The following is an 11,358-nucleotide window of genomic DNA, read 5'->3' as shown; positions in this document are numbered from 1 at the left end:
GTTGAGAAACACTGGTATATGGTGTGGCTCTTTGTGGTACCACAGTAATTTTTGTGGCTCTTAGTCTCTGACTGGTTGGCCACCCCTGGACTAGAGTGTGTCTCCATGCTCAACTATGTTGCAGTAGGTGACCAGAAGTACACAGAGCTGCAAGACAGCACAAGAGAAGAACTAATCTGTCTCCAGCAAACAATTCACCACGGCTGGCCTGAACACAGACGGGAAGTGCCCATTCATGTTCAGCCATATTGGGACTCAAGAAGTCAGCTAGTGACTGTTGTCTGATGGAATCATCTATAAAGGACTGCGTATAGTAGTGCCCCCCACCATGCGTGAGCACATGCTAAAGCTCATACACCAGTCTCACCTAGGCATGGTGAAAAGCAAACAGCGGGCACGTGAAGTGCTATACTGCTGGCCAGGCATGAGTGCAGAAATTGAAGAAATGGTCAGAAACTGTAGCAAGTGTGCAGACTTTCAAAACAAGCTGCCCAGACAACCCCTCAAACCAACTCAAACACCAGAGCTGCCATTTGAAGAGGTAGCATCAGATATGTTCGAGTTCGAAGGCAAGCAGTACATCCTACTTGTGGATTATTACTCAAAATTCATTGAAGTAGATGTACTGAAAGTCATGCGAAGCCGCACCGCCATAGAGACTCTGAAAACTCAGTTCTGCAGACATGGCATTCTTGCCACTCTTCGCACAGACAACGGTCCACAATACTCCTCAGAAGAATTTAAGGACTTCTGCAAGAGCTATGGAATATCACACAAAACATCTTCACCACACACGTCAAACTCAAATGGTGAAGCAGAGCGTGCAGTGCAAACTGTGAAGAGGCTTTGGTGCAAGGCGCCAGACAAACACCTTGCGCTGATGGATTACAGGACGACTCCACTAGAGACAGTAGGATTGTCGCCAGCTCAGCTACTCATGGGCAGGAGGCCACGTGATAAGCTGCCTACTGCTTGTGAGCTACTTGCACCAAGAGGATATGACCCCCACAAAGTCAAGCGTCTGCTGGACATGAGCAAAGACATTCAAAAGTTCTACTACGACCAAAAGAGAGCAGGCAATTCTCGTGTTGCTCTTCAGCCTGGAGATGCGGTTAGGATGCAGCCGCATCCTGGCAACGACAAGTGGTCCCCTGGAGTAATAGTGAAACCCCACAGTGCTCCGCGCTCCTATGTTGTGGACTGTGGAGGTAGAGAGTACCGCCCCGCAACAGTCAACATCTTCGCGTGAGCACTCCAGCCACTAACCATCCTCGCCGCTGGGTACAGGAAGAACCGTTGACTGAAACATTAGGCCCATCCGCCGAGGAGTTACAACCTCCAGCTCTTCCTGGAATACCCCACTCCCCACCCAAACCGCCTCCGTGCCCCACTCGAGCCCAGCCACCTGGACTGAATGTTACTAGGCGGGCCGAGTTGTTAAACCTCCAGATAGACTCAATCTTTAAGTGAGTTATGCCATGGACTAAATCTATAAGTGACTGTTCTGCTTAAGAACTTCTACTCATGCACAATAGAGAGCATCCTGACTGGCAATATCACCTCCTGGTTTGGGAATAGCACCGCACAAGACCGCAGCAAACTACAGAGAGTGGCCCGTTCAGCCGAACGCACAATTGGAGGGGGGCTTCCCACTCTCCAGAACATTTACAACAAGCGGTGCATGGGTAAGGCTAAGAGAATTATCAAAAACTCCAGCCACCCAAACAACTGCCTCTTTGAACTGCTGCGGTCAGGCAAGCGATACCGGAGTCTCATGGCAAGCACAGAAAGACTCAGAAGAAGCTTCTATCCCCAGGCCATCAGGTTGCTCAACGAACAATAACACTAAGCAACAACCATCAAAAGCACTCACAGCACACACATCCACACGCACACACTCACTTTAAACAAACAACTCACTGCAGCACCCACTCTACACACTTTAGAACACCTAAACACACTTTATATTTATTGGCAAAGAATTTGCACTACAACCCATACCTCAGTACACCTTACTGTAAATTGTACCTAAATTGTACCTCATCCCATTTCTGCTTTGCACTATATAGTATATTGTAATTAGTATATTGTATAGTATATTGTATGGTAACTCAGTTACTTCTACTCTGCATTGAACATTGTACATATGTACATACTGAACACTTGTGTCTATGTACGTGACTTCTATTTTATACTTGCTATACTTATTTTATTTTATACTTATCCTTTTGTCTAGCACAGTCTCTGGAGCGTAACAGAAAGAAGCATTTTGTATAAAAGTATTCTGTACTTCTGTATGACAACTAATAAAGAAACTTGAGAAACTTGAAACTTCTGTTTGCACTTTAAGTACACACATTTTTCAGGTTATTGCCAAAGTCATTAGCTAAAGTAAAGTTCTCACAATGACTGTTTTTCGTTAATTATTATAGTCATTATAGTACTGCAGTTGGATAGTCTTTTTTCTAATTAAAGTCTAATTATCTAGTTTGTGTCACGTTTTAGACTCGGATACGTGAAAGTTGTAATAAGATATTTAAAGATAAAAGAGATGAAACACTTTTGATGGTATTTATTATAAAAAGTGAATAAGCAAGGTATTATAAAAAGTGAATAAGCAAGGTATTATAAAAAGTGAATAAGCAATAAGGTATTATAAAAAGTTAATAAGCTGGGTACAATTGAAATCAAGTTGGTACAACCGGCCGGTCGTGTAGAAAAGAAAATGCAGTCAAGTCAGTGTCCCGTCAGTCCAGCAGTCTCGTCCGTGGAGTCCAGTCAGTCCATCCAGTCAGTGAAGCAGTGTCCAGTGGAAGTCAAAGCAGAGAAGTCCCTCCTTCCCTGTCAGGGTGTTTTTTATTAGCTGCCCCAATAGTCCAGTGTGTATGTGGTCTCTGTCCTGCGTGCATGTTGCGTGTCTTGTGTATTGGTCAGCCTGTATGTCTGCCGTGCATGAGTGCGTGGTATGCACTTTTACGTGCACATATGTGCGTGTGTGTGTCTGTGTGTCGATATTGATAACGATCTGTGATTGGTGGACCAGAGTTTGCGTGTTTGGTCCGCACCAGAGTTCGACTGCGCATTCACACCACCCCAAAAAAGCGGACTATCGAATTCTGGTCCGATAGTCCGGACCAAACAGCTCTGGTGTGAAAGCACCCTTAGTATTGTCTATTGTCTTAATTCAGTATTATTTAACATTAGTGTCTGTCGTCGTACCTAGGCAGCTAGTTTAACATTGCGACGAGGGACGACAGGATCCGTCAGGTGATATAGGGGCTGCTGATGAGGGAATCCCTCACAGCCGCGCTGATTGATGCTCGTCTGGCAGCGTGGGAATGCTGCAGCAGGAAGCTGCCCATATATGGGCGCGGCAGGATGGGGGCAGAGGAAGGCCCGAGCCCTGACCATGACAGTCTGTCAAGTACATTACACTCATATTCAAATATCTAAGCTTTATCTCTTGTGGTTTATTGTACTCTCAATGAGCAATGTGCCACCTCATTGAAATGCATTGAAGATGTATAGTGTGTCAGTTCAGTTTAGATGTTTTTCAATTAAGGCTGACAGTTGCAAGCACATAAAAAACAACTTTCACTTAAAGGGACAGGCACATGAACATTCCGCGTCTCTGATTGGCCAGGTCATGTGACATGTACGCCCAATCGTGGGGCCGCAAGTTTCTACACTGGTTAAGCTTAGGCGCTCTTTCGAAGTTGATTAAGGTTAGAGTTTGTCTTAGAGCATGGCGATAGAACGCCTGCCCTGATTCCAAACTCTAACCTTAACCAAATTCGAAAGAGTCGCCTAAGCTTAACCAGTGATAAACTAGGCGTTAGGTAGTTTGCAGGTTGTTCGACCCGGAAATAGGTGCAGAACTTGCCGTCCCACGATTGGTGCACATGTCACATGACCTGGCCAATCAGAGCGCAAAACGGGAACCCGGAAACACAAACGCATTGGTAAAAGCATAGACGCTGCAGGGTGCTGGGGAGCAGTGGGATGAGAAAAAAAATTCTACTCTGAAGTTTTGTATCTATGGCAACAATGTCACCAACCTCCATTATATGACAGACTAGCATTGTTGTTTTGATTAACGTTATCTATTTGTTATTTTACGGTCTAGAACTGCGATTTGCGCCTTTGCTTTTTATTAGAATTTTGTTATCTTAAATCTTACTGTATTGGTGTTTCGTCACTATGCCCACCAACCGGAGGAAGCTTGCCCTCATACTTTGTTTGGATGGTGATGTTCCTGCTGTCAGCACACAATTTGCTCTAGGCGGCCGCATGCTGCCAGTGCCACATACGCTCACGCCTTATTGAGAACAAGTGAAAAGAGACGCTGGCACCCAGAAGAAAATGCTATATGGACACAAGCCCTTGTACCTTCACTGGGCTTATTATAAATTATAAAACACACACACACACACACATGCTTATGGAAGGTGTCAATCAACAGTACAGACTTTGACACTGTCAATCACTCCATTCTGATTGACAAGCTAAAAGCAATTGGTTTTGATAGTCTATCAGTGAGCTGGATGCAATCCTACCTGGAGGGGAGAGAACAGATGGTGGAGGTAAACAGTACTCTACCCCCCCCCCCCCCTCCCCCCTCACAGTGAGCTGTGGTGTTCCACAAGGAAGCATACTAGGACCGCTACTGTTCTAATCTATGCAAATGACATGTCGTCAGCTTGTGACTGCAACTTGTTCTTGTTCGCGGACGACTCAGCCCTGCTGGTCTCTGACAAGAACAAGTTACAGGTTTAAAAAACCCTCATCTCAGAACTCGGCAGAATCTGCACCTGGCTCGCTGATATCAAACTATCATTACACCTGGGTAAAACAGAGTCCATTCTCTTCGGATCAAATAACAAACTCAGCAAGACCGACGGCTTCTCAGTTACAGTGGGTGACAATATTGTCACAAGGAAAGATGAAATTACATACCTGGGTTCCATCCTAGAGGCAAATCTTTCCTGTGACAAAATGGCATCCAATGTAATCAAAAAAGTCAACCAACGAACTAGATTCTTGTACCGGATCTCCTCTCTGGTAAACAAGAATATCCTGAAGACTCTGGCAGGAGCACTCATTCAAGGGTACTACGACTATGCTTGCACCTCATAGACTACTTGACCTTACTCATAGAACCCACCTCACCCCTGCCCACTTTGACTACCTAGGATGCTTAGAGTAGACGACAGAGTACAGCAATTTGCAATGGGCCTGGTCTACAAGATACACTACACCACACAGGTACCCATGTACATGTCGAAATACTTCCCAAAGGTCAGTGAATACCACGCCCACAACACCAGAGGGAGTTCCACAAATCATGTGCAACCCAGATTCGGCACAAACAAGGGACTAAACACATTTCGCAATTATGCCACAACAACAGCACCTACGGGAGGCTGCAATTCGAAACTGGCCACCTTAAATGTCCAAACCCTTACCCCCTCCTAATAGACAGTCTCCTCCCCACCGTATGTATATATTTTCTCCCCACCGTATGTATATTTTTTCACGATTTGCCCACCGGCACTTTGGCGACCCCTAGTGGCTTGGGTGTGCATATTTTGTAATACAATATATATATATATCGAATTGAAGGCTTATTTGTTGCCTGTCGATAGCAACTAAATCCGTTCAGCGGTTCTCGAGTTACATGCCGGTATTTGAGGCTTGTGCAAAGCACACGGTATTGCGCAAAATACCACTCCCGACTCTTGGGGCTCTAGTTCCGTCAATCTAGATCTGATCTCGAAAATGATTGTGGAGGGTTGTAGTGTGGCTTTCCAATGATACCCCACCTGGGGATGTATGAATCAGGGATCTGGTGAAAAACTAACGAGCGATAACAGGAAGAGAAAAACAGCAGAATGAATTGAAGTCTATGAGAAAACTCAGTTTTTCTTTTGTACACAGTTTACCAAAATCACTCCTAATCACTCATTTCTAAATGGATCTTTATGAAAATTGGACATGTACTATATAAGGCTTCATGCTATGGGTCTGTATGGATTTATAAGCCATACCACCTTCTGGGGAAATACTACCTCTGGACTACTAACTACTACAGAAAAACTTGAGTAACAAGTTTTTCTACAACTCAAGTTCAGACCTATGTTACTCTATTACGTTAGCACTAAAATATAATTTTCTTTCTGGAATCAGAAACTTCAGAATGTCATCTTTCAAAAGAGACCACCTGCCCTCATTTATCAAGTTTTCTTAGAAAACCTTCTATTTCCACACGTAAGCACAGAATTTAGAATGTGTGCACGCACAAAAAAAACGGGATTTATCACACGTGCGTACACAGGTCCTACGCACAGTTGTCTTGATAAATATCACCTTGCTCCTAAGCTGGAGCTCGTGCACTGTTTTAAGTATTTGCATACCAGAACCGCCCCGATTAACCATATACGGTAATGGCACACCCCCATGAAATGTAGAAAAGTGGACTAAGCCGAGGGAAGCGTGTTGTACACGGTGATGTCGGATATTATATCTATTAACTTCCTAAAAGACCATTGCTGCCTGGACACCGCAAACACTAATAAAGACCATTAACCACTGTTTTGCCGTTGCCCGTTGGTGTCATTAATGCATGCTGGAATAAGAATGCCTTTCTTCATTTATTTTTAATATTAATAATTATTATAATACAATAAAAGACAGCTCCGTTTTTTAATACACATATATTGTACAGTAACGTCAAATAAATACTACAGTCCCCGCTGAAATAAAGGTTCTGCACGCACATACCAGCAGTGATCTACAGCATAAAAGATAGCCACTTTATAATACTATTCTGAGTAGATAATTCATCTGTATCGCAACAGAGTCACGGATCTGGTCGGGGCAGGTAGCATTATGTCGGGAAAATCTTTATGAAATAAACAAATGTGAATTAAAGAATTTAAAAACAAAGTTTAGCATATTAAATCGTTTTATAAGCTTTCTGAGTAGATAATTCATCTGTATGCAACAGAGTCACGGATCTGGTCGGGGCAGGTAGCATTATGTCGGGAAAATCTTTATGAAATAAACAAATGTGAATTAAAGAATTTAAAACGAAGTTTAGCATATTAAATCGTTTTATAAGCTTATAGCTTTTTTCATGCTGATTTGAGAAGGGTCCAGCTGCAGAGCCGGAGAGCAACTCTCAGGGCCAAGATAGCACTTATACTATTTTGAGAGAGACAGCAGAGAGACAGACAGCAGAGAGACAGACAGACAGAGAGACACTGTTCCACAGTGTGTGTGTGTGTGTGTGTGTGTGTGTGTGTGTGTGTGTGTGTGTGTGTGTGTGTGTGTGTGTGTGTGCGTGCGTGTGTGTGACTACTAGTCTAATAGTAGAGACTCAGCCCCCCCCCCCCTCTGGACCACCTCCTAGTAGAGACTTCTCTAGGAAGAAGACGAAGATGAGGATTAAGGCGAGACACTGCAGGTGAATAGGCAAATATACTTTTTTTGTTGATTTTGAGATTTTGTTATATTTTGCTTCCTAAACATGTCTTCTATGAAACTAGTGACAATAAAACGTCAATAACACACATTTAGTTGTTTATTTTACTTCATTTTGCCTTATTGCATCCATAAATGTCCACATATTTAATGGGGAAGTGCCTCATTTGCATATATAAACATACATTTCAGAAAACTTGTCTCTACTAGGAGGTGGTCCAGAGGGGGGGGGGGGGGGGTCTCTACTGGGAGGTGGTCCAGAGGGGGGGGGGGGTCTCTACTAGGAGACTAGTGGTCACACACACACACACACACACACACACACACACTGTGGAACAGTGTCTATCTGTCTGTCTGTCTCTCTGCTGTCTGTCTCTCCGGCTCTGCAGCTGGACCTTCTCAAATAAGCACGGAAAAGCTTTTAAGCTTATAGCTCCAATTTGGGTCCCAAATTGCATGAAGGAGGTGTCTCGGGTAGTGGACTCTAGTTAATATTATGTTCTCTCTGCAATTAGACTGCCCCTCATTCATTCATTCATCCCTATCTGATGCTATCTCTGAAAACAGTTCCTGCGAGCGCAGTCAGTGCACCCGATAACGCTATATATATATATAAACCTGCATTCATTCGGAGAGAAAGACCTATTCCACATGCTATTTAGGGTTTGACAATAATTACACTAATATCGCTATTTCACAATGAACTATAATGAATTACGGGGGTCATACAGAACACGTCAGTCAAGCTTATTTCCGCGTTGAAACTAATGCATGCAACTGATCTATGCCGTCCGTCTGCAGTCCCCATATTCTATCACAGGGCGTCAGCTAAGCATGCTCTGGGCTGTGCGCAGACATACGCACAAAGTCAAGTTCATGTTCAAATTGATAAATCCCACACTTTGCTTAGAAATGGTCGTACGCACGGGTTAAGCACATATCCGTGCGTACGTCACGTTGATAAATGAGGGTCGACCAGGCATGCATGTGCTATAAGTATAAAGTATGTTGTTTTGGTTTGCAAGAAAAGTATGCAGTCCTCAAATGATGCCATAAATGTCATGTATGTTGTGTATGTCATAAATGTCACTATGAATTGAAAATGGGGGACCCTGATGTAAACAAGACAAACGTCTTTCTCTGGTCTGCATCCCCTTAACAATTGTGTGTATTGAGCCGTACTGTATTGTACCCATTCTGCAATCTGTTAAATAAAGTTTTCATTCATTCACATTCTACATTAATTGGTCTAGGTTAAGCACGGCCCATTCTTAAGCCACGTCCGTATACATAAGCCACACCTCTCTCATATCTCGTAAAGACTTATGGGACACATGCTTATGGAAGGTGTTAATCAATTCAGTACAGACTTGTACATTCATTGGACTCGGTTAACCACGCGCCTATTCTGAAGCCACGCCCATGCCCCCTTTCATATCTCATGAACCGTTTGTTGTAGAAACCTGAAGGTGGCACTGTTGGACTCAGTGGGGATATCTTCTTTCATTGGTCTATGTTTGCCACGCCCCCTATGCTTAAGCCCTGCCCCGTTTTTGTATCTTTTAAATGGTTTGTCGTAGAGACTGGCGAGAGGAGTTTCTGGACTCTGCGGTGCACAGGCCTCACCCACACAATCTAGTTATGGCTACAGTTGATTCTCTCTATTCACCGGGCTCCCCTTTAGACTTTAGACCACTTTCCAGACTTACCATAATGGCCAAAACCACAATTAAACCTAATTGGAATTGTGAAATGGCCTTCCATTTTGAGGATAGAAAACAAAACTGTTGACAGAATCCGGCTATAGGGCGACAATAATGTGGTCAAGAGGCATGGTTTCTATCTTTCGCCTTTAACTGCCGTGGTTTCTTTATTCACATGGTAAGAGCAGTAACACATGAGTCCTTCTCGTGAGAGGTAGGTGGGGGAAGAGAGATCGAGTAGGAGGAGACATATCTATTTATACTCGCCACCTGGTGGTGTCTTGAGTAGCTCCGCCTAGAGCGCCCTCTAGTGGAAACAGTTATATATACAGTTAGACAGTTAATAACAATCCTACCTAGAACCTCTGACTTCAACAAAAACAGACCCTTTGAGAGATTGGCATGTGATATCATACTCACAAGCAAAAGGCTTGCAGGCTCCTTATCAAAGAGGCAAACATATTAAATTGTAGCTTTGTTGTCAAGCATATGATCTAACCCGTGCCCTCTCTGCACCGCTGTTCATCGTTTCAACCCACTGTTCATTGTTTCTAGTTTTGGCTCACCTGTGGATTTCCTGCAGTGACATGACCTTTGACCTACAACATCCTTCATTGACTTATTGCCCTCCGTACAAGCCCATGTGTCTTCTCTTCTCTCCGTGTCTTGTCTGTTGTCCTCCCAAAAAGAGCTTTTCTCAGGAGAAGTTAAATAATGTCTTCAATAGGAGTCCGCTGTGGTCATCATGATTAATGTCCAGCTCAAATGTTCCATAGAAGAAGAATCCAAATGAAAGTAGAGGATAAGGTATTTATTTTTTAAATATACCTTGTGAAATAATGGAAATACTCCAATATCAGGCTGTATTTATACTTTCATTTATTTAACCTTTCTTCTGTCCAAAAGGAAATAAGCACTCAATAGTGTGGATTGAATGCAGTTTTTAAAAATAGTTATGTTCCCATGTCAGTTGCAGAAGCCCCCTCTCTCTAATGAGCTCCAGATGTTCCCTCTGTGCCGTCCAGGCAGAAACATGTCACCAACGCTTGGATTGGGAAACAGATCTATAGACCTCGCTCAGGAGAAGATACAGCCCTAAAATGGGGATTCGAAAAATATGTCTTTCTCTACCAAGGGTCCAGAGAGTTCATTCCTCATTCTCTTCCCACGTTCTCCATTTCCATAATGGTGAGCCACTGTGTTTTCAGTTTCAGAATGAGTATCTTTGAGTGTGACGCAAGGAGTTTCATATAACAGCAGAAGCACACACTTCCACAGATTTAGATGTGTTTATATTAGGGCTGTCAAAATTAATGCTTTAACTCTGGAGATTAATTACAATTATTTAAAGCGTTAAACAAATTTATCTAGATTAATCTATGGAGTGAAAAATTTTCAATATAAGAAAGCGGTCTAGCTGAGTCAATGTTGATGGTTTTGTTGAACATTTGTATTTCACAGGAGAAACTGTATTCAAAGAAAGCTATTAAAATAAAAATAGTCTTTGAATCTAAATATACTTTCTTTGTGTTGATTTTACATTAATTTCATGATTGTACTCAAGTAAATATCTGTTACAAGCTTCGGTTTTAAGTAGAAAAATACGAATTTTAATCTAGATTAATTACAGAAAATTGTGAGATTAATTAGTTAATTTTTTTGTATCTATTGACAGCACTAGTTTATATGTTTATAAACATAATTCTAAAGGGTTCTGTTAATGCAATCTGTTTACTTACTTATTGCATATTCAATCTCAATAGATGTACAGTTGACTGCATTGGAAATGTCTGTCTGACTGTTTTGTCATTTACGTTTTTTACGTGAAGTATGATGAGTCACAGCCTTCATCTAACCCGCATGAAGAACATGTGTTCGGGAGACTCAGGCGTATGGGAGTGTATTGGATCATGTCTCCAGCACCCCCACAGCCGTAGCTGCAACCGCTTAATGTCAAGGCTCTCATTCACATTCCCCCCGCTCTCTCCCATGATTTCAGAATACCCGAAGTGTTGCATGGTCTATAGACAGTGGTGCAGTGGTGGTAGGACGGGGTAAGACGCCGTCCTAGTAGTTCGCTGAGCAGAAGTGCGCGCGCGCGCACACAAAAATGCTTTCACAATTGTCACTGGACTCGTCGCGCCGTGCGCCAAGTACCCGGCCGGCACTTATC

The sequence above is a fragment of the Notolepis coatsorum genome (assembly GCF_963971535.1).
Source record: "Notolepis coatsorum genome assembly, chromosome: 19".
NCBI lineage: Eukaryota > Metazoa > Chordata > Actinopteri > Aulopiformes > Paralepididae > Notolepis > Notolepis coatsorum.
This window is presented reverse-complemented; position numbering follows the sequence as displayed.